Below are 23,990 nucleotides of genomic sequence, written 5' to 3'. Positions count from 1 at the left end.
CCTGTCTTGTTAGGTAGATGGAGTAGAATCCATCCATCACTGTATTTCTCCCTGTTGGCTGTGGTTTTCTCTCCACACCTGCCTGCCTGCAGTTTTTGACTATTAATTAGTCTTCTATTCCTGGCTGTCTATCAGCCTCCGTTGCGCTCGCCCACGCCTCACGCCCTGCCTCCGTCTCATATCCATTCCCCGTTCTCTCCCCTCTCTCATTTTCCCTCCCCTTTAAGCATATTTGCCCCCCCACCTCCCAGCATTCTCATCTCCTCCATTTTTTTTTTTTTACTCATCTCCTTTTCTATTCCCTCTCCATTTCCCCCCTGCCCCTCTTGCTCTTTTTGAATCTCTTTTTCTCTCCTGTACTCCTCTCTTTCATTAAACACCTTCCTCCTGGAATCTGGATCATTTTCTCATGATACACACACACCCACACCCACACACACACATATTTACACATCAGAAATTCTTAACTCTGCTACTTGCCATTTCTCTCATTTATTTGACTTTTTGCTTCTACCACGATGTTGTGTTTGATCACAGGCAGGTTCTTCCAGTTTCCTTTCATATTAGTCTTTTGCTATTCTCTCATCTTTTCTCGAATTTTAATGCCCCATTTTCATTTTTTTGTTTCTTTCTCCACTGACTTGCATTCATTGCCTCTGCTCCTGTCCCTTTGCTTCTTATGAATGGTGGAACTAATAGTGCAGGGGGATGTATGCATGGCAACTATAGCTTTTTGCTAATTTAAAGGCACATTGCCTTCTGTGTTCATGTTTTATTCAAATTGTATGAATTAATTATCTGTGTGCAAAATTACTGTGTGTGTGTGTGTGTGTGTGTGTGTGTGTGTGTGTGTGTGTGTGTGTGTGTGTGTGTGTGTGTGTGTGTGTGTGTGTGTGTGTGTGTGTGTGTGTGTGTGCAAAAGTGGCGTTTTTTGCGCGGTTGTTAATTCAGATTATATAATTTTACACACCTCCACCACTGTCATTCTCTCTTGTGCTGCTGTTAGCAGAAAGCTATTTCTCACGGTTCTATATTAAGAAGCAGAACACTTTCATTCTGAGGATGGATTCTCCCTCGTCTGTTGTGACGCTCAGCCTTGCCATCAGAGAGACAGTAGGACAAGTGAGCCTGGTTTTCGAGAGAGCCACATTTGTTGAATATGTGCAAGCAGCAGGGATGAAAAGAGCAAGTAGTAATGATGACATGACAATACATTCATTATAGAAACTGCAGATGAGAAAATGGCCATGATGTCGCATCATTTCTTTGTAGGTATAACATGGGATATCTGGCCATTCTTTCGATGGTTGGGAGTAAATTTAGAATACAGTCTTCAACCACTGATTTGTATCATCATTTAATTAGGCCACACTTGCTCTCTCATGGGGATCTACTGTTAATGTGATTTTCAGCATGATGTAATATCAGGTTGTCTCAAGAATTTCTTCCAAGTACGTCTGATTTTCTTTCCTATTCTCAAATATCTTTGTGCTTTATATAGTTTCCCTAATACTCTTTGTGAAGAATGTTGAGGGACATTCATTCTATTTATTGTTATTAAAAAAAAATACCATGAATGGCCCAAAAACCGCCAATTAATTAATTCCGCTACCAAGTGTTGTCTGTGCTGCCAAATCCTGATGGTGATTATGTCCCCGGGCCCGAGAACGCTGCTTTCATCCAAGAGATATTAAAAGACACATAAGATAGCCCGACTGAAATTGCATCCTGAAGCTTATTAATGGACATTCTGACACAAAGCTACGCTGCGGGGATGAAATGCAGTCGCAAAGTTTTTCTGAATAATCCGCACCAGCTGTTTTGGCTCCGTAAAAATGCTATTTTATTAGTTTGGGCAAAAGTGGTGTTTGTGTTACACAGGTTGTGGCTCCACAAACAAAACCTCGTAAGCCTCTGCTCCACCTGTCAAAAAAGCCATCTGGTTTTTGTCTGCAAAGGGAAAGCGTACAATTGGTTTTTCACTCCTGGGTCAATGACTGCACACGCTTTCGGCTGCGAATTCGATTGGCAGTGATGAAAACATGACACCTGGGTGAACGCGCTAATTTCCTCTTCTCGTTCTTTATTTTGTCATTCTCGAAGCTGACGCTGGACCTTGTGCTGCGCAATGTTATGACGCCCATTGAACTTCTGGGCGTAGGCCCGTGAACAGCTACCATCGTTTGTGTACTTCTTTTTTACATCTTAGTAACAACCTGCAACTTTGGAAGCTTCTCAGTGACTTCAAACAAGACTGACCTGAGGAAAGGAAACAGAAAGGCAAACTCCTCTACCGGCAATGGGAGAGGAGTCAATCGTTTACCCACATTTACAAAACCTGCATATATAGCCGCTAAATTTGGTTTCTTATGCTAAACTAAAGCCACCGTTAGACTTTAAATGTCCATTTAAAATGTCACTGTTAAGATGTCGAATCTCATTCCCAACACTCTCACTCTTTCTGGTGCTTGGCTACAGAAATTCAATGCAACACTTTTCTGTTTCCGCTCACACATTCCTCCCTGTCAATGTTCGATGCTGTTTGGCCTTCACATGCGAATGCCGACCAAAACATCTCGAAAGAAGAAATATCTTTGCCTCCATGTTTCTGTGTGAATCTGGATGTAAGATCTGTATTCTCTTAGACACTGCAGGAGAGAAAGGGTAGAGGAAGGCAGCAATAAGAAAGAACACTGACCACTTAATCACTGTCTAACCTGTTGGTCATGTACCAGTGTTGTGTCTTGACATTTGGAGAAAAAAAGATAACAAGTGGCAGACAGAATACCAGACAGAGATAAAGAGAGAGTGGGAGGTTCGGAGAAAAATTGTTGCGTTCATGTGCACATGTGTGAAAGGGAGAGACAATTTGTTTGTAGCTGAGAGAGAGAGAGGGAGAGAGAGAGAGAGAGAGAGAGACCATCAAATGCCCGTAAGCAGTCGGGAGCTTGACAACTGCAGTGTAATTTACTCCAATCACCTCCTCATTGTTTTACAGCTGCAGGGAATCACAGGGCCGCCGCGCTGTAAATCTGGTGACATACACAGCCCTCAGTGGCTCCACTCCACACTTCATTAACAAGACAATCCTTCTCTGTGGACCGACTGGCCTGGTGTACTGCCTCGCCGCTCTTATGGGAGCAATGGCGTGAAAAGCGTACACAAATTATTTTACAATCACTTCGAGGACACTTTGGAGGATGCATCCCAATTGCTGATTGACTTTTTTTTTTGCTCTGAATGAATTTGATTGGCAGGGATTGTTTGCAAAAACATGAAGAAGGTAATTATTTTTGGGGGGGATTTAATGGAATGGAATGGGAGTTCAGTGCTTCTGCTTATACGGCAAACGATTTACTTCCATATAGTCCCCATTGTTCCCAAAATGTAAATATGGTTTAATGGAATTTTAGAAGCCATAAGCATTTGAGCTGGGCTTCATTTGGCAGAGGGGTTTTTTAGTAGCGTGTGGCGGTTCTTACTAAGTTGTTGCCAGGATTATTCCAACCTAAGCTGCAGCACTACCAACACTCCAACAGCAGCAGAAGCATTAGTGTGGCTTTCTGTACGGGAATTAAAGGGGGGTGCCTGCAGAACTGGGTGTGTTGACAACAGATTTAAGACTCGGTAAAAGATTGTGCCTCATGCAATATGAAGGGATATAATGAGGATTTGAGGTGGTTTTAACCACAAATACGGCCCATTAGCACGGGCAGATTTGGAAACATGCAGATTTGATGGTATTTGATATTTAAAATGTTGGTATCAGCCATAAACACAGGAGTTAGTAATAATGTATTCATATTAAGTCATTTTCAGAAATATCGTTCATATATGAAAAACAAACGGTAGCAGATTGTTTGTGTAAGATGTGTTCACCACAGCAGGAACATGTCCGGAACACTCTTGACAACTTCCTCAGCTTCCTCTACGTGTATGGCGCCTTTTTTTTTGTCATCCTGAGATATTTGTATTCTTTTTTGATGTTTTCGAGTCAGTGTCCGTAACATTTTAGAAACATAAAAAACACACCCACCGCTCGCTCGCTCCATTTCCTGCTGTATTCTCACTTTGGCTCACTTGGACATTTTCGGGACATTTACCAGGGGGCTGGCAGGAAAAGTTCCAGAAAATATCCACAACAACTGACTCACACATTTGAGTTCACACGTACAGCTCCTCCAATTTCAGGAAAATTAGAAAAGACTTCAGTGCGTGTCTGAAAGCAGCTAAGATGTATGTGTCTTAGCAATCCTGACTCTTATATTATCAATAATGCTCAATCCTAACATATTAAGGGCTGGACCACAGAATGGTTTTCTGTCCTTCCGATGCTTTTTTGAGGCCCTAAACATACTCAAGAACCCACAAAACTTTGCCCATATGTGTGGTCTGGTGAAAACTTGTATATTGTGTATTCTCTGTGTCTCACACATGGGCGTGGAGAAATGGCTCGATTCTGCCCCCTCTACTGCCCTAATCAGTCTTGTGATAGAGAACAGCAGGAGGTTAATTTATTTCACGAGTCATGTCTGCTTCATTAGGGCGGCCATGTCGCACGTGGAAATGTGTTTGCTCTCTGCTCCACAAAGGCACACCAAATATAAAGCTAGGGCTGAATGGCATACTCTTACCTTCAAGTGACAGACAGAGTGGCACTCGCAATGAGTTTTTATTTTTTTTGTTATTCTCTCCACCAGAATAACTCTGTTGATATCCTGTTTTCAACTTTCCTCTGCACTGACCCTGAGGTATTTTTAATGCTGTTGCACAACAGCGTCTGATGCTGCATTGCAACAGTGCAAGTGTCTCTTTATGTAACAGGAGAGGGAGATTTCAGCAGGGGGAGAACAGGTGGCTGCGACTGCTGGTGCTGATGCTTCTCCTCTGGCTGAGTGAACCAACTGGGGAACTTTTGGTGGGGACGGCTGCAGGGTTGTGCACCATTGAGTGATGGATTGACATATAGCAGGATGAGTGATTGATGGATGGATGGATGAAGGAAGGAAGGGTGCGGTGGAGTTACGGAGACAGGGCGGAAGAGAGAGGGCGAGTGGGAGTAGAGGACCTTAAGCTAAACGGAGTGGTGCTAATCTAGGCCGAGCCAGACTCCCTCTTCTTCTCACTTGGTTTTATCATTTCTTACTGTACGTCTTTCCTGCTTCCTCTCTTCTCTCTGTGCCCTTTATTTATTTAAAGCAGCTGGTGGACTTCTTCCGAGGCACTTCTTTAACAAAATGCCCTTCAGCACAGCCCTGAAATCCCAACTGCCCCGGTGGCTCAAATACAAGGTGCTTATCCTGTAAATGTTTCTGTTGATACTAATTAATTATGAGGCGATATGTCCATCAATGTGTTTACAAGTAAGTGGTGGAGTCCACAGAGTTTTCAGCCATTGCTAAGTACGTATTCCAGGGGAGATATTTCTGTAACTACCTCTCGCTGTGTCCTTAGACAACATTTATATCAACAGTCTGTGCCATTTTGCCTGCAGTGTTATTTTTGTATTCCCAGCCTCCCAGTCCATGGTCCATATCCTAATATTTCTTTTGTTTACAGAGCATAGCTTTGTTTAAATAATTACCTTTTGATCCGTTTGAGGTGGCCTTGGTCTGCAGCTGTCATCCCGCTGTGCAGCACTGAGGATTCTCCAGGTTTTATCAGCCCAGACACGGCTCTCCACCCAGGAGAATAGAGCCTGTGATTTGAATACATAAGAGCGTTCGAGCAGCGCCACTGCCGCCGCCGCCGCCGTGCTAACTGTGCAGGCTACAGACGCATCAGCATAGCACAGACATTTTCATTTGCAAAAACAGCTTTAGAATAATCAACCACATCTACATGATTTTGCATTCACACACACATTATGTGCACTCACACTCACACTCTCACACACACTCATTCCGCATGATTCCCTCACTATTAGAGATTAGACAGGACACTGGTTATATGACTCAGCTTTGACTTTGTATTCTGAGCTAGCGACCGAGTCAGTGTTGGCTGAGATGAATAAGAAAACTAAGATTATATAACAGTGTGACTGAGAGAGACTGTGAAAGAGAGGAAGATGTGTGAGGTAGAGGGGGATTAAGGGTAGATTTTTTGTTATGTTTTTAGATTCCATATCCAACAGACTAAAATATTTCACTGGGATGCACTCCACAGGATTACAGCTTTAATCCAATCATCACATTTAATGTGCTGGTATAGAACAAAACTGGATTCATTTGGAAATTATAAATACGTCAGGGCCTCACTGCCACATAGTATTACAAAACCTCTGGATGCTCTACACTGACATGTACAGTGTATTTGAGTTAGTGGGCAATAACTGACCTCGAATGACAGATCGGCCATATGTTATCTGAGAAAGGCCTCTGCACAGAGACTGATGCTCCACATAGAAGTGCACATCTCAAAGAAAACCTTTTACAGCCAAAGAGCTTTAGCAGAAACGCTTCAAAACTCAGTTATATCCAGATCTGTTTTATTGTAAAGACTTGGGGAAAAAAATATACCAAAATAAAAACATACTTTTTGTAGCTATAAAAACGCAAATGGTGTCTATATAAATACATTTGTGTAATTCTCTGTAAAACTTCAATTTTATGCTACATCAACTCACATTCAGTCTAAAGTATCACAGTTCCTTCTGTTACACTTTTAAATAATGTGTTCGGATACATTTAGACCCTGGTCTTAAAGCTTTATGGTGCGTACATTTTATCACCGGGTCTGAAGTCTTGGGACCTTTCAAACTGTCTTTGCACAATATCACTACTCAAACATCAATCCATTCACTATCTATACCTCTTGGGGGTCACACAGGCTGGGCTACCTGAGGTGAAGATGACATTTTAATTTTGGTAAATATCGAGGGGATAATATCTTATAATCAGGCTCCACATTTATATCATTACATGTGCTTAACTGAGAGGATTATTATTGAAACCTGATTGGAATTTGACACTAGAATAGAATAGGGAATACTTAATGTGCTCTCAGATGGTCACGGACACAATCCCACCACTTGGAACTGTAAGTGGATGTTTCCCAAACTGTGTGCATGTGAGTCTGACCAGGCTCCTGTGAATCTCTGTCGCCTCTCTGCTCAGTCGCCTTCCTCCACTCTTCAGTTTTTTCACACCGTGATCATCAAAGCGGGTGCGGTGCCAGAAACACTCAGGCTCACTTCCATTTCTTGTCAAATTTGATAACCCTTTTGAAAACCGGTGGGGACACGAACACTGCCTCCAGTTCGGCTGGCAGGTATTCTTTTCTTGTACCCACACTAGTAAAAGCTGTGATACTACTAAGCACATTGATGTGTGTGACAGCTCAGTTCAGCAGGTTTTCGGCAGTGAGCTACAAAAAAAGTCTTCTTTGCACATTGATAATCATTTGCATCTAACAGGTCCAGACACATGAAGGTCTGTTAGCAGCAGTTACTGCACCACCAGATTTAATTAACGGATGATCAGAATGAATCGGAGTTGAAGAGGCCGCAGCTGCAGGGCCTCATCAAAAGCCTTTTGATATGCTGATTCTTTTTGATTCAACAAAAACGATTGAAAGATTCCGCTTCAACGTGTCAGCCATACATCTACCTCTGTTTTTGTTTTGTTAGTTTATTTCCCATCTATAAGGGCTGCAGAACAGAACAAATACTAGTAACTTCATATAAACCCACGCCATTAAGGATGCTTTTACACCTAACTTGTTAGGTCCGGACCTTTGGAATTTTCAGTTGAGTCTGAATCCAAATAAATTTGATGTTGCCTCTGACCACGGTGCGGACCAACCTTCGCCTCGCTGACATCAGACACATGCCCATCTACGAACCATTCAATGTCCAGTATAGGTAGAAGTGGCCCATGTACGACAGGACGTACATGTCATATAAAATTCTTTGGTGCTCTCCCGAAATTGCAACGTGAAACCAAAACTAACCGGATCAAATATATACAATATAACAAAGACATGACAGAAGGAAATATAAGATCATTTCCCTGCTAATTTCAGTTGTTTACCATCATTTCATTCATTTGTCGGGGAAAAGTGGAGTGTGATCTCATCAGGAGACATTTCACTACACTAAGTACAAGGTTTCACTGCAGTCTAATAGGCTGATGGTTCCCACTCTGTCTCCCTCCTTCCTCACCTTTTTTCCCACCTTCACCCTCTTATATTTCATTCTCTTGCACATGCCTTCATTATCTTTAGCTGTTTTTTGCTAAGGGAGGAAGTAGGTACTGAATAGAGCGATAACTTCTGATAAATGCACCTGCACCCGAGCCTCAGCAGAATGTAGCCTGAGGATGGAGAGAGTTGAGATGATAGGGTGCCTTCGTAAGGAGAAGTTTTAACAGCTGATCATATGTTTATAATGGACTGCAGATGTACTCTGTTGTGCATGTACGATGTGGCCACTGTGGAGGTTAAGAGGTAGCGGCTTCATTTTCCCTCTTTTCAAAGCTTCATTCTCAAGATTCTCCCCATTGAGAAGAAAGAGAGGAAAAAAGAGAAACAAATCACTGCTCAAAATGATGGTGTGATGTGGCTGAGAGCTGTCATTATCATCTTCTCTGAGAGAGCCCTATTAGCCTGAGGTGAGAGCCATTAATGATGCATGGCTGTGGCAAATCCATTGGCCATGTCTGATTTCAGTTGGCAGTCTCATCTCATTAAAGTGTTATTGAAAGAACAATCCTCTGATGTCATGATGCCTATTTACCTTTTTTCTACTGTGCTTAGACTCCATTCATTTTTTACATCAATTGACACATACAAAAACCCCCCACTAAACCTGCCTTACTGCTTTATTATTTATTATTACTGTCTGTGTATTACAGTGTATTATAGAGACAGAGTATTTGTAAAGCAGGCAGATGGAAGAGTTCCCATCTGTAAAAAGATGTAAACACTGCTGCAGAAATGATTTAAAAACAATGCACGCATGGTATATTGATAATATGTGGTTTATTATTAGCTGTGTATTAGTTTGTGTTATATCTGAAAATTATTTACATCAAATAGTTTGACAAACTTGTGCTGATACCAGCACCGGAAATGCCTTCGATACTGCTGAAAATGCCAGCATCTGAAAATATGCAAATCTATTTGCTGATCCGATACCGATAATACTAGTTTCACCAAGATAAATATGCAATTTTTTTCCTGTGATCACTTCTTCTTTGTTGCCCCTAAACAGCAGTTGCGATGTGCTGCCACTGGCAAGTACTATTTTGGAGCGGTAGAGAAAAAAAGTGATTTCAGGTATTAAAGTGTTCACAAGAGCTAGCTTAACTGTCACGAATTCTGAAAGTCAAATCCCTGCAACATTTCCAGTCATATGTGACAATTGGATTTTTATGTTTGATATCTTATCTTGTAAAGAATCCAGAAAGAAGTCTCATCTCTCAATCTCGAGAAGAGTCATGAACACGGATTTGCCTTTATCACAAAGATGAGAAACCTGTTTGTGCTTATCAAGTCGATTTCTGGATGCGAAACAATAGACTGAGAAAACTTGAAGTCTCTTCTTGCTCAGAAAGTCGAGAGATTGTTTGACCTTTTCTCTACATCTTCTCTACATCGCTCTCTTACCCTTTGTTTTCCTCTGACTATACTTCTCGCACAAAAGCTTTTCAGTCTGCACATTTCCAGGCTCAGTCTGGTATTTAATAGCAGCAGCATAGGGGAGCATCTCTCAGAGTATGGTTCCTCTGAGGTCAGGTCATCTTCCATTATCTAACAACATCCCCAGCCCCTGCTTCACCTCTCTGCAGGTTTTGACGGCCGCCCCAAGCTGGATAAGTAATGACGTGACAAGCTGCATCTTGTCTCCTGTGCAGCACTTTCAGAGATGATGTTGGACAGGGGGGGGGGAAGAAGACAGGACAAACGGACTGTAGACCCATAGCAGTCAGATGGGGTTGATAGCCTTCCATCCATCCATCATCCATACTGCTTATTCTTTTGAGGGTCGTGGTGGGGCTGGAGCCAATGCTAGCTGACTTTGGGTGAGAGAGTCATCCTGGACTGTTTTCTAGCGATTGCAGGGCTGACATATAAGACTTTTTCAAAACCAACCTCCAGAAGATGTCGTATATTGATATCGTATAAATCTGCTGTGAAAATCAAACAATTTTGTTTACAGCACGTTATTACCAGTGTTGACTCTTACCACCAAAAGGTTATATATTTGTATTCCTATTCGTGCTTTTCACTTTCACGTCCGTCACATGCTAGAAGCGTCATCAACACGCCCACTCGCTCAACGTGAATGGACATTTTTCTGCTGTATTCTCACATGGGCTCATGTGGACATTTTACAGGAATTTTACTGGGGAGCTGGAGTTCAATGCATGTCTTCTGTCTCAGCTGTAGAGACATCAAAACGTTCATGCTCACGTTGAAACAATTTAAGACTTTCCAATTAACCTAACCTTAATCTGCATGGGTTTGGAGTGTGGAAGGAAGCTGGAGAACCCGGAGAAAACCTACGCAGACACGGGGAGAACATGGAAACTCCACACAGAAAGACCCCCCCCAGGATTCAATAACTTTCTTGCTATGAGGTGCAAACCACTGCATCACTGTGCCACTCTTGGAGGATAAAATAATGTTGACGAATATTCACATTTTTCAATTGGTGCGGCACTGATCACCTGCAACAGTCAACTAGTGAGTGACGTGCAAAAGCAATGTGCATCCCCGCCCACGTTTTAAATGTGTTTGGCAGCAAGGTCTCAGCTGCTGCAGTGATCAGCCCAGCTCCTTCACTCCCACCCTGTGTTGTCTGTCTGAGTAGTGCCCGTGCGCAGAGAGGCGGTGTCCACCTCCAGCAGGTCTAATGAGCTGCATGTTCAATTAAGATGTAGCTGCATCCTGTGTAGTGAGAGCCGTCCTGTTATTGATGTCATCCCTTGATCATTTTTCACAGCTGCCTCCAATATCCTGCTCTTTATGAGCGTGTTTTCATCTTTTGTGTGCTCCGATTCGTCTGCGTACATGTTTGCAAACATACGCTGTGCAAACACATCTGCGCAATTGGTCGGTGCCTTTGTGTGCGTGTCTCACAAACCCACCTACACACACACCAACTCGCTTATAAAATATTCATGATATACATTACGTGTGTGTGTGCATGCCTGTAGGTGTGCTCCACTACAAGTGTGTGTGTGCTCTTGATTGTGTCTGTACATATCCTGATTACCAACCTGTCTGACCACTGGGGTTGTCTCCTTTGATTGCATTGATTCGTTGCCGCCGCATGCAGTAATGAAAGAGGAGAAATGAGCAGCGTGCTCCGAGCATGAGGTAATTGGTCTGCACCTTGTTTCTCATGGTCCTCAGGAGGCAGAGGCGGAGGTAGCCGGATGGAGGAGGGAGGCTGAGACTCACAGCCGTGTGCATGCGTGTGTGAGAGGTTTTTTGTGGGGATGATCAGCTTCTCAGCATTCACACTGTTAGTGTCATTTGTGATCTTGGTGGCAAAATTCTTCTCAGTCAATTAAACCTATAGAACTCTGCTCTGATCGCTCATGCTCTCGTTCTGTCTCATAATGTTGCTCATACAATGTTCCAACTGAGTTCCCATCTCCAGTTATTCAGGCTTTTTACCCTCAGTTGTCGGTATGTTGGATCCAATTAAACTAAAACAGTTTAGCACAATAATAAAAAATGTTTTATAGTTGAGAATAATTATAGTGGCTGTGGTTTGTGATGCTGTTGAGAAGTATCACAGAGGCTTTTATTTTACTGATATTAACACTGACAAACTAAATAACAAAAACACCCCTGTAACATTATAACTATTGTATAATCAATTATATATATTATTTACACAGTGCAGTTGTCACCACATTATATATAAAGACATTCAGCTTTACAGAGCTGCTTTCCTGTTTAGACCAGATGTTTGGGAGGTAGGTTTATCAGTGAGAGGCCAGATGTATTTTAAGGAACTAGTCTATAGGTTTTCTACAGGAGGTAGAGTTGAGTAGATAATGAGAGCCGGGGTAGACGGTGTAATTTTCTGTCAGGCTGCTCAGCACCAGGGGAATTAGGTGTGTCAGACTGCATCAACAGCTGCGGTAAACTGGCTTTAAGGAACACTGTCGTAATTAATCACACCGTAGTTCTACCACTCTATATACATAGTGCACACATGTTTTGAGTAGCGCTGCAACTAAGGATTATTCAATTATGTTTCAGCTGATTCATAATTTAGTTCAGGGCTATTTGATTAAAATTCACAGAGGACAAGTTTGTGAAAATCTCCAGAGGGGGTAAACTGCTTTAATAATAAATAAATTTAATCTTATACATTAAATCTACATCAGAGAGAGCCTTTGGAATATGAGCATCTTTTTTTTCTTTTATTAAAAACTCAATTTCTACATGATATCGGACTCAAACCATTTACAATAATATTAAACACAGCAAAGCAGAAAAAAGAACAGATCTAACAGCCTGGATCTAGAGAATGAGTTATCAGTACATTGTGCATGCTGCTATCAATTGAAGCCTGTCCCATGTTTTACTGTGTGCAGTCAACAGCATCTCTCCTCGGGTTTCACTCAAAGAGATGATGTTTTCATTCTCACATGCAATAAAAACACACATTTCAAATTATAACATTGATTCCATTGTACCGTGCGGACTAATGATGTTTGTAAAATCCGAAGTGTTTAGCAGAGAAGCATTTGTCTTTACGATCTGAGGTGCTCAATACATTTTGCATGATTTTGTGTATTTCGTATTGTTACTTATTTTCAATGTCTCTCTCAGCACCTTTGGAAAACATGTACTTATTAATGCGTTGTGTTGCAGTATGAGCTCTGTGTTTTGTGCCTGGCTGCTTTGACAGGTGCTTTGTTTTGCTAGCTTTTAGTGAGTGTCTGGATATTGGCCTGGAGTGGAAGGATTAGTGCAGGTACTTAAAACAGATCACTTCCTCAGATCAGCTCTCGTGGCTTTAAATGGATGCCCCTGGTCAAAGCAACAGTCAAACCACAGGAGAGAGAAAAGATAGGGTTTGGGATCCGGAGATGAATATGGCCCCGTTCAGACCTGGTATTAAAACGCCTCTTGAATGAGTCTCCTGTGACCACTTGTGATCGGATCTCGCTTCCCTGCTTCATACGCAAATAATCACCAGCATCATTTCTGTTTGCAGAGACCAAATGATGTTGTTTTTAGCCACTCTGAGTTAGCAAATGTGTCCGATGTCAACATGCTTGTGTATGTCTGGGTAAGCGAGAGAGAGAAAGCAAAGACAGGAGGGACTGAGTGAATCAACGCACTGTGCACAGCTCTGAAATAAGATTTTTGTACCAGATACCAGAACTATGTATAAACCATGATTCACTCAACAAATATACATGTGTCCTCCCTATTTTCCAATTATATTGATCATTTCTGTAAGACCAACTCTTTTCATTCGAGATGCTATTTGTTATCCCTTTTTGTTTTCTGTCAAGTTCACACACATAATACATTATCATCTCAGCTGGCAGTTTTCTTTGCTTTCACCATGAGCAGGTGGTTCACATGGTGTCATCCATCATTGCTTAATAAACTTGGCTTGAATTGTTGCCTTTTGACATCTCTTATTACTCGGTGAGCTTTTTGGAGCTCTTGGAACTGAACAGTGTCTGCTCTTAAATCCCAAAGGCTCAGTAGCTTGGCAACGTGCACTGCAGTGGAGCCTACACATAGTGTAAACAGGCAAACAGGAAACACACAGGAAAACAGTTACATCATCAGTTTCCCCCATAACACGCACAAGCACTCACACACACACACACACACACACACACACACACACACACACACACTATCATACATGTGCAGACTCCAAAAGTTGGATACATGAAACCAAATGCACTTTTTACTTCAATATTCTAAACTGACTATAGTGCCATTCTCCGTAATAACGTGTTTACAGGCTCTGTTTTGAGACAGTACATGTAAATTGTCTCACTAATAGGAGATTTAAAAAAATATTAAGAAATATGATTTAGTCTTTGAGTTCATCTTCAGCTTTTCCAGTGGGATTTTGAGCGGGATCCATTAATTCAGTGTTTGTGCGCAGCAGCAACAACCACTTTTGATAGAAAAAAGACAAAGAAAATGATTGATTGCAGTAATTCAGCTGACCTTTGCTATTACAATGACCAGTGCAATGAGTTGATGCTGTTACATGATGTGGATTTTCACTGAAGCTTTAAATACTCGAGCACACTGTTGAATGCACTCTTTTAATTTTTCAGCTCATTACTAAAAAGGATCAAATAAAATCCTGACAAAATCTGTATTTCTTTGATGGTGGTGTGATGCATTTTTGCTGCATGCATTTCAGTTACAGATATGTTGTTGAACTTCCATCACCTTTGTGTTGCCTCTGTGATGGCTCCAGATCATTTTGCACACACCCAAGAGAAAAACACCAGAGGTTTTGTAGGTCTGTGTAAAAAAAAAAAAAGTTGCTGTACATTGAGATATAGCTGCTGTACATGACGGTGCATAAACAAAATGTTAAGGTGTGGTAATCAGGCTGAGCCTGTTCTTCTCAACTTGTAGGATGTTTAAGGCGTGTTGCTTGCTGTTCCCACGATATGATGCTTTTAAACAATATCCTGCAGCTGCTGGGGACTAAGGAGTTTCAACTATAGTCTCTATTTGAGATGCACTTAAGAATTTGTTCTCCATAAGATCATCCACGTGACTTCTACAGCTGTCTTTCCCATCACAGAAAGCAACTGAAAGAAAGACAAATTATTTTAAAACAGTCACGTTAATCTGCATTTAGGGAGCGGGGGGCAGTTTGGTGGATTTTGTTGCCTTCAGACTGACCCAAGCAAAGTCAGTTTTCATACAAATAACTGATGGATGTTGACGAAGCTAAATCGTTTAGACCTGCAAAATTAATTGTCATCCACACTTAAAACATGTCAGCAGGATAACATTCTTATGATCTGGTCAGTCAGTGACATTGTAATAATACTCAACCCTGAACGTAGATGGTCCAACTGTGCTAACATTTCCACAGGTTGAGAATTCATGAACTCTGACCCCGGTATGCCAGAAATCCTCCTGCACTCTAAGTCTAATAGATTTATGGCTTTTTCAGGCCTGACGTTTTTGACATGTCACTGCTGTAAATAATAAAATGAATGATAGCTGGATTCCATTAAGCAGTTTCAGGGTCCTGGTATTGTGCCTGCTGGCTCACCGTCACATGGTGACGTCTTCCTCTGACACTTGAAATGAATAGATAAATGAACTGTTGTCAGTAAGACCCGTGCCCCTCCTGCTATGACGAGTGAAAAGACGTGCTGTGAAAAGTGCCTGTAGGTAGATTGCATGGTTCTGATTGAGCTCTCTCTATAGGGGTTGAAGACACTACAGAGACCTCCAGCACATGCGTACCTCTCGATAGGCAGAGCTGCTAATGTTAAAAGCTGCCAGAGAACCTCGTCACATCTGGATCGCTCATTGATTTCCAAGAAATGGTGCTTCCATCCACCATACTCATTGGTTTCCGTGACAACGGGCAGCTAACCTGGATATGAACTCTTCGTGCCAACAGCTTTAAGGGGGGTTGCTGTGTCTCCAGGCATGTTGAAAGGCTTTGTGTTCAAACCCGCTCTGCTTTCTTATCACTTGTGGAGAGATGACCTTTCGGGATCGCAGTGCGCCCTCACTCCTCTTGCCACGGGGTTTGATTACGGGTCTTGTCAACAGTATCTAATTCGAAGGGTTTACACCTCAATTTCATTCAGACTCTCTTTGTGCATTTTATAAACTTGGGCATTTGAAGTATTGCTTTTTATGTTGGTTAAAACCTTGTTGCTCTCTGCAAGTCTGTCTGTATAGACATCAATTAAGCCTTTTCATATTAGAATAGAATATTCTGCAAACAAAGAGAAATTAATCTAAAATATTACATAGGATATATCAAAAGTTAATATTATATAAAATATTTTTAGATCTTTTGCTAGACTGAACAAAAAAGTTAAGTTTTGCCAAACAACAAATGCAAATAACATTGAAGGGATTTTTTTTAATTTTGAATAGAAATACAGTATTTATAACAATTGATGCAATATTGTTGCAATATAATATTTAACCAACAATGTAAAAATAACTTTGTTGGACCACCTTAAAATAATAACTTTAATTGGTAACACACAAATTATGTGTCAATAAAACTTGTTATCTTTCATTTGAACAAACTTTATTGATTTGTATGTTACCTATTGAAGTATATATATTTTTTAAGTTGGGCCAACAATTTTCTTTATTCAGTGAATATACTCTTATACTTATTGAAATTGAATGTTACGTTGACACTCGCTAACTCTAACTTTCCAACAAATAGGAAATTCTTGCAAAAAGTTAGAATTGGGTCAGAAATGTTTTTCTGTCACTAAATTATTTTATTTCTTGTTTTATTCACTATTATTATGTCAACATTTTACTCTTGTTTTGTCTTCATAAATGAGCTGGTATGACTGATTTTCACAACTAAATTTAAGAAATCTGTTGTTGCACAACTTGCAACACCAACAAAGTTAGCGCGGAGAAAGCCACAGTGCTACACTACAGGCGGCTGTGTTGTAACATTTATGATTAGCTGGAAACAAGAAACTAATTTTAGAATCTAATGTTTCTAGATATTTGACTGAGGAATTAATGGCGATCATGCCACTGCGTCTCTTAATTGCTTGTGGTGTGTGTTTGATTAAGCCACTGCCTTCACTGTTGTGCGCGTAGGCACTTGCGTGTCGGTGTGTATGAGTACACACTTGATTCATGTTGCAGTGGGGGGTAAAATTGATTTGAGAGCCAGAACTGCTTAATCTTCTTTTAAAATTGGTATTCGACAGAAAGCTTATCTCAAAAGCCAGAGAGGGGGAGGCGGAGGAGGCACAAAAAACGAAGGAGAGGAGGAAAGAAACGAAAGTGGGATTGGTGTCTTGTGCGTCAGCGGCCTGGTTATGTATTGACTTCTTTGTGTGGATTTAACTTGTTTTTCGCTGCATGAAGAAGCATGGGACTTGCATCCAGGGAATGGCAGTCTGTAATTTGTGGAGAAGAGCCAACCAAAATTCTCCACACAGTGCTCACCGTAAGACAGCTGATGATCATATCCTTCCACTGCACAAGGAGGTATGAAGTGGAGCAAGATCTTTTTAAATAGAAATATCTGCAGAGAGAGAACACAGCTACCCAAGAAGCAGACATACAGTAGATTCTCTCCTGCACATAGAAAGTGATGTATTTCTGCTGTTGATCATACAACAAATCTAAGTTTATACTTGACTGCAAACCACACAGCCGCAGAAACATCTTCTCACACTTAGCAGTAATAATACATAATTCAATCATGGCTATGAGTTAAAATGTAGAACACAAGTCTGTGGTGCGTCTGGGAAGTAGTGGATTGCTAATTTTGGCTTGAGAATCAGTTGCTGCTCCAAGACTTCAGGCATCTTGAGGCCTGCACATCTGGCGGTAAGACGCAGCACAAGATGGGTTGTCATGGTATCAGCTGCAACAGAGGCCTTACAGGGTTGATATGGTGGAGCCTGAAGCCAAAGCTCTCAATTTACCAGTAAATCTCTGCTCCAACCTTTCCCAACTTCCGGTCCTCCAAAATGAAGGATTTCAAAGATACAAATCGCTGAAATTAGTTTCCCTGGCATCATGGTCGGAGTCAAGCCTCAGCTCTACTGCGCCTTTGGATTCATAAAGGTTGCTTCGGGCATCTTGTGCATGGCTCTTGTTCGCTGTTCTCCAGTGATGTCAGGGCTCCTTTACTTAGCCTGGGCCTGATGCCCTGAACAAAACACCACTTTCTCTTGCTTATTGCAGTTACTGATCAAATCGTCTTCCTCCTATTCCTGACCCTTGTTCCTTTTGAACAATTGCTGACTTATTTCTAAACCGTCTAAAACGTCTGTCTGTTTCTGTTTTTTCTTACAGCAGCATTTAATTTCCCATCACATCTCAGTTTCCCTCACATCTCTGTGGTGAATGGATCGGGCAGTTTATGTACAGGATATTTGTTCTGTCTTTGAAGTCTCTTTTGATCTGCTGCTGTATCCTGCAACTGGTGATTTGAGATCTGTTAGAGCAGAATGGAGCAATAATCCAGCCTCTCCGGAGAAATCATTTCAGAAATCCTGATATTATGTTAAGTTCCATACTTCCATAAACAAGATAACCATGTCCATTTATCTTTGAAAAGGGCTGAGGCCGCGAGCGATGGAAGATTCGCCATTAATCAGTTGATTTTAGCGGATGTCAGCGAGTTGCACTGCACTGACCGTTTTCTTAAGTTGCTGACCAGTGTGTTATGGTGTGATGCAGCAAAACCTGTTTTACCTTGAGCCATGTAATGTGATACAAGAGGTGCAGAAAGTTTGTGCCACACTTTCTAATTAGGGAACTTATTCCTACAAACAATCCTATTTATTGAACTGTATAAATCACTCATGTAATCCATGAAAAGTGATACAGAGCTTGGTTAAACTTAACTATTGATATCTGCATTTTCTATGGAACTAATCTCTAATGTTGACACTGATTGTTAACTGATGCCACGTGAGGAGAGGAGGTCTACATTATTCATTGAGCTGGAAAACGCTGTAACAAGCTGTGAGAGGAATCTGATGATGATGATACGTTAATTGTCCTCTGGGAGAAATTAACTGCGTGCGACAGGTTATCAGAAGACAAATTACAAACCTTACAAGTAATTCATAAACATTTGGTGAGAGAACTGAATGCTACTGTATTCTGAAAGACAGAATATCTGCAGAATGATTTCCATGTGGCTGAGGGACCTTGTACAGCCTGCAGCAGCTTCTGGTTTAAAGACTGTGCTCGGCCATTCAAAAGAATGAATTGCTCCCTAAATACACAAGTCTGAGATGTACAATTGAGCAATAAAACAACAAAAACTTCCGTTTATCTCTCTCGATGCCAGCCTGACTGAAGTGGATTTTTGGGCGGCGATACCGATACTGGGGAGTAAGAAATTCCCAATACCAACATATTGGCCGATGTTGGAAAACAAAGTAAGGGAATGATTCCTGAGATGTCGTTATCGTACCCCTATAATAAAGAATTGTATTTGAAGGAACTCATTTATGGTAAGTTTATTACTATAAATGTTAACTATACATGAAAAGAAAACACACTATATATATACAGTATATAGAGTGTGAAAAAAAAAAATAAGTAAAATGTAAACATGAATGCACATCCGTTGTACATGGTTTCAGGTTGGTTTGAGTATTTCAGAAACTGCTGAAAGTTTGTTTTCACTCAGAATGGTGTAGAAAACAAAAACATTCATAGAGAGACAGTCTCGTCAATACGATGCCTCGATGATGAGAGAGGTTCGAGGAGAGAGGCCAGACTGGTTCCACTCAAAGGCTTCGCTAACTCAGATCCGCTGAGCAGAGAAGCTTCTCAGGATTAGCAAAATGTTGAACTTTGAGGAGGACAGGCTACGTCTGGTTCCACTCCTGGCAGCCAAGAACACAAATCTGAGGCCGCAGTGGGAACAGGCTCACCAACACTGAACAGCTGAAGACTTGGAAAACGTAGCCCGGTCTGATGATTCAGATGGTAGAGTCAGTGTTTGACGTCAACGGCATGGATCCATGGCCCCAGCCTTCCTTGTGGTGGGGAATGTGTCCTCGGCACAGTTTAGGCCTTTTAACACCGATCATTAATGGTTTAATCACAACGGCTTGTTTGAGTATTAGGGTTGGTGTTGATGAAGTTGTCGATGCCACACTTAATGTTTCTTCATCAATCACAGGTTCAACTTTTTGTGACTCACCATGGTCTTGCTCTCTCTCTTTATCTAACCTATACTCGCTCTTTCACTCTCACTCACATACACACATTCTCTCACCCAGATGCGTTCAGGCTCTGAAATTAGGCACGATTGATTAAAGGTGAATCAGTGCCCGGTCGTACCAACGTAATTCGGTCGATACCCATAAAAGTCAGAGTTCGGTACCCAACCCTACTGAGTGTTGTTGCTGACCATGTTTTTATCGCTTTATGACCACTACGTGACATCTTCTAATTGATTCTTCCAACGTGATAGAGCACCATCTCAGAAGGCAAAAATCATCTCAAACTGGTTTCACGAACATGACAATGAGTTCAGTGAACTCCAGTGGCCTCACCAGTTCCCTGATCTGATTGCAGAACATTTTTCGGATGTGGTAGAACGGGCGGCTGACAAAAGCTGCAGAAATGATTCAATCATGTCGACATGGAGCAGAGACTCAAAGAAACATTATAAAATAAGTATGTATGGAAATCACCCATGTATGCATGAGTGCACGTGTGGCTGTCAGTATCGGCATTTGCCTTTTAAGTCTGCTTTGTTTTGTGTCTGTATGTTTGCATTTGCTTTGCATGTGTAAAAGCCTGCAGGACGTTGGAGGAGGGCAACGCCTGCCAACGGTTGGAAATCAGATATCGGTGAGATCCAAATTGTAGACAGTACAGGGTGATACGCTACTGCGATTAGGAAGCGCTCCGGTCCGGTATCTTTGTTTGTTGTAGAGCTTATCTTCTTAAGCAAGTCCTGCATAGCTGAGGCCGTCTTCAATCCATCCTCCCATTTCTCAGATGTCTCATAGAAAGCAAAGTGGACAGATGAGATCTATTACAGGAAACTAACAGGTTTTTAGTTTGTGGTTGAAGTGGGATGCGGCATGAGATCTGTTTGCGCCACTGCTTTTATTGTTTGGTGCATTCAATGTGGAATTGCCCATAAAAACACAAGTGTGTTTACTGGGGGAGAAGGTGCTTGTGCATATTCCCCCTATTTGCTCGTTGATTTCACTCTCCCATTATGCATTCACTCACACACATAAACACATGCAGAAAAACACCCCCACCAAGGCACATCAACATGCAAATCTCCCGCACACAGATCCATCGAGTGTTACCTGCACATACAAGATAAACGCACATGAAAATCCTCACACTAACATATCAAGGGCTTGTGATTAAAAGCCGTCATTATCTTGCCATGGCCATAATGAGAATCACACACCTGTTTCCCACAGCTGCTCTCCATCACAAGCTCATCGTCCTTCACTGTAGGACCAGAAGCGTTGGAGGTGATGAATATGTGATGCCGTAAATCACCAGCTGAGAATCCAGTCACCACAGAAACAGGCCTTGTTGGTATTGGCTCACCGGAGAGAGAGAGGCGTCCTTGTACCCCTGCACTCATCCATGCGCAGAATGGGATTTAGTCACTGTAGCTCTGAGCTTAGCCTGTGGCACCGAATGCATGCAGGGGAAGTATAGCATGAGCTCATCGTGTGTGTGTGTGTTAGTGTGTGTGGGGGTGTCCAGCTTTATGAGTCATGGAGCTTTCACAGAGGTCACATATGGGCCTAAGCAAGGCTGACATGCAGAGTACATAACATTCTCCATAAATTCATAACACATTCACACACAGCTGAGTTTGCGATAAAACATTTTGCAATGCTTCTATGTAGGTGATATCTTTGACTGTGTTTTGCGATTTAAGTAATATCCAGGTCTGTCAGAGATGGGTCTGTGTCTCCCTGAAGCTGGTGACTGTGCAGCTCATGAACCTACAACCCGTCTCTAAATGTCACTTCTGACAATTTGCAGATGGATGATGTGACATCTCCGCCAGCTACGCCCATAACAGTCTTTTTGCTACTCAAACAACTCAAAGGCATTCCTGAAAGACGACAGACAAATGTTACAGTTACATTTATATCTTGTGTATATAAACATTTGTCACCGAAATTAATCATTTAGACTCTTTAAATATTATATCGTATCTAGAATGACAGTCGGAGGTCTCATACCTCCGCCAAGGCCCAAATGGCTCCTCATGAAACCATATTAAAATTCACTACACGCAGACTTTTATTTGGATCTGTACCAAATAACACACTTGGGTATCAGTCCCCTGAACATGCCAGATTATTTTTTTATGAAGATTCATGAATTATTCTCTGAGAAATCAACAAAGTCATCTCACAAAGTTAAAATATTTGAAAATATATCCTCTATCTGGGCCCTGATCCGCATCAGCACCACAAATTAAGATATTCTTTCTCAGGTCACGCCCCACCCCTCCACAAAATGTAATGGAAATCGGTTCGGCCATTTGTGTGGCTAACAAACCAACGTAGACAAAAACATAACTTCCTTGTCGGAGGTAACAAAGCTTTAAATATCAGTGTATTAGGATGAACTGTACATATTGTTATTATCCGCGTGTTCAGATGAGCCTCAGTGTCACAGCGGGTTTGTAAGAGTAGTTATCAATATAAAGTTAACGGTCTAGTGTGCTTGTTGTGGCTGTGAGCCAATTAAATAAGTGAGTCATTTACCATGTGCTGGTCAACCTGTGTATCAGACCCTTTTATTACACCGCTGCTCGTATCTATGTGCCTGGTTTTCCCTCTCTCTTCCTCGGTCTCACTGTTTGGGTTCGCAAACGTAACCGCGCACGATACATTTCAGCCGCATTTTCTCTTCAAGTCTGCCATTTTGATCGTTTACTCCATTTATTTACCTGGGCCGGCCTGCCTGCTTGACATTTGAGTCTGAACGTGTTGTCAACTTGTCTGACCAACAGAGAGAAAGAGGAGGGTGAATGAAGCAGTGAATACAGACGGGTGGGGATGAGCAGGGAGGTGATGAATGTAGACTTAAATACCAATATTGACCTCTGTATTGAATTGGACGGGTTGCCGATAAAAGCAAGAATACTAATCAATATACAGTATATTGTTAATATAATGATGTATTCCCTGGAAACTGGATTGAGAAGTTATTAATGGATAAAATAATCAGAAAGGAATGTCTGTTTGTCAGCTCACTGCTTTCACAGATGCTCAAATAATGAATACAGTATCGCAAAATCAACTTTATATAATATACTATACTGTTAGACTGTATGTTACAATAGTAAACAAAAAAGTAATCGCTAAGTGAACATACACTGTATGACACAACATAAAACACCCACTATTTCCTTATAGCATCTTGACTTGTGTCCTTGTTTGCATTTTCCAGATTTACATCAGGACTCCAAAAAACTGTTATTTCATTCTACTCAGATTAGCACTAGGCAGCTGCTTTACCTTGAGGAATGTCTCCTCAGACACATGTACGGGACACGTCTGTCACACAGGAGTCGATGCATGGCCGGTGCTTTGCAAAACAACTTTAGTGAAGATGTTTTTATAGATGGATTTTTGGGTGTTTGTCTTGTCAGCGCTGTTTTAGACCTGCAGCCGATCAGAGCAATGGGACATGTGACTTTACAAGCGGGGCCAGTGTTTACCAGTCCTCTCTGTGGTTTGACAGAGGAGTTGAACAAAGAGCAGCTGTTTGATCTTCCATTAAAAGAGATATACCATCAAGTTCATTTAATATTGTCATGCTAGTGGATTCAATAGATGGTCTCTGGTTTCTCTGTGGTGGCCATGTTTGATGTGAATGAAAATGCTCCTAAATCACTCCCCTGTCAGTCATTGTACCCGCCCCATTTTAGATGAAGTATTGTGATTGGCCTGAAGCGTCTCAGGACAGATGGAAATCAGTTTAAACAGCAGGGAGGCCAGACATGTGGGAGAGTGAGTTACCATGAGTGGTCTGGTTTGCAGGATTCGTGTCATCTGCAGTTTGATAAAATTCAGTCTTGACTTCCAATCATATGAATGTATAGCATTTTAATACACTTTCAAAGGGTGGTGTTCTGAGCCTGAGCCCCTTCAGGTCACCAGTGACACAGTACTTGCATTTCGCTGTGTCACTTTGGTCATTTTTGTCGCCGTCTTCTCTGTCGGCGCGTTTCATTTATTGGCATATTTTGACAGCCTCTGTGACATCATTATAACTTCGCACAGTTTTTGAGGACAGAGAGATTTGCACACAGATAAACA

General features: G+C 41.6%; 1 protein-coding gene across 3 annotated transcripts in view; it reads left to right on the top strand.

Annotated features, from left to right (window-relative positions):
• pde4d (phosphodiesterase 4D, cAMP-specific) overlaps positions 1-23,990 on the top strand; it is a 178,800-nt gene that overhangs the window by 85,339 nt on the left and 69,471 nt on the right. The window lies entirely within an intron of this gene.

The sequence above is a fragment of the Hippoglossus stenolepis genome, chromosome 9 (genome assembly GCF_022539355.2).
Source record: "Hippoglossus stenolepis isolate QCI-W04-F060 chromosome 9, HSTE1.2, whole genome shotgun sequence".
Taxonomy (NCBI): Eukaryota; Metazoa; Chordata; class Actinopteri; order Pleuronectiformes; family Pleuronectidae; genus Hippoglossus; species Hippoglossus stenolepis.
The sequence above is the reverse complement of the archived record's forward strand: the minus strand, read 5'-3'. Positions and strand labels throughout refer to the sequence as shown.